Source organism: Crocuta crocuta, unplaced genomic scaffold (genome assembly GCF_008692635.1).
Source record: "Crocuta crocuta isolate KB4526 unplaced genomic scaffold, BGI_CrCroc_1.0 scaffold1027, whole genome shotgun sequence".
NCBI lineage: Eukaryota > Metazoa > Chordata > Mammalia > Carnivora > Hyaenidae > Crocuta > Crocuta crocuta.
Window position 1 is genome coordinate 38,438 of NW_027532023.1, and position 1,199 is coordinate 39,636.

At 31.8% G+C, this 1,199-nt stretch overlaps 1 protein-coding gene across 1 annotated transcript in view; it reads left to right on the forward strand.

Moving 5' to 3' along the window:
• Nucleotides 1-1,199, forward strand: part of NRK (Nik related kinase) — a gene marked incomplete at its 5' end in the record, with an annotated part of 69,163 nt that overhangs the window by 36,608 nt on the left and 31,356 nt on the right. The window lies entirely within an intron of this gene.

Here is a 1,199-nt window from a genome sequence, read left to right on the forward strand (position 1 = left end):
ATTGAGTTGCTGGACAGCTTTCAATTAGTACTTTATAATAAAAAGATGTGAAATTTCACGTTTATCATTTACTTCGATTAACATTTTATCATGTAGTATATCATGAATCTCATGTACTACACATTAAAACACTCACACAATTCTTAACCTCAGAAGCTAATGCCATGGAATGGGCAAGCCTGAAATGACCTGAGGGAAAAGTCAAATCTAAATCTTAATATTATATCAATGATATTTTATACCAGTCACTGTATTTTTTTATCACTGTAATATTGGTGATCTTCAGTAATTTTCAAAGATCATGTTTCATATTTTAGATGTTATGTGCATTGTGTTATATCTAAAAACTAAATTTTAAGGTAGATTTTCCTCAAAAATTATACCCCCTCCAACTCCAGGTTATAATGGAGAGAACTTAGTCTATATTCATATACTTAGTCTTTCACTAAATATTTATTGAGCACCTACTATATTCAAGATAGTGGACAGTATGGTCAGATTACATAGTGTTGATGTTATGTAGTATTTATATTCCTAATTCATTATTATTTGAAACCCCATATATTTATGTCATTATATTCAACTTATATGCAGAAATCTTGGAAAATTGGAAAGCAAGATTAGGAATTTTTGCTTTCTCTACATTCAGTGAATGAGTTGTCATGGTCCTTCTGACCACAAAGGGATAAACCTGTTTAATTTTGTATATGTTTTTTTGGTATCATGGGATATGTCTTTTGTGAAGTCCAGCATATAAAAATTAATGTTGCTGTTAAACTACAATTGACTGTTCACATTTTAAAGAGATTTTTGAATTTATGAATAGCAAATGTATTAACTTTAAATATGGTTACATTTCTAAAATTAATTAATTTTTAAGTTTATTTATTTATTTTTGAGAGAAAGATAGAGCACAAGTGTGGGAGGAGCAGAGAGAGAGAGCGAGAGGATCCCAAGCAGGCTCTGCACTGTCAGCAAAGAGCCCAAGGTGGGGCTCAATGAGATCATGACCTGAGCCAAAACCAAGAGTCAGATGTTCAACCCGCTGACCCACCCAGGTGCCTCTTAAAATTAATTCAAATAAAACTTGAGTCTTTCCTGAAATTGGGATCAGATAAAAGGCTCTAGTATGTTTTAGGCCTACATCAATAACCAAAGTCTTTCTTATATGGAAATTCCAAAGCAACTAGAAAATTTAG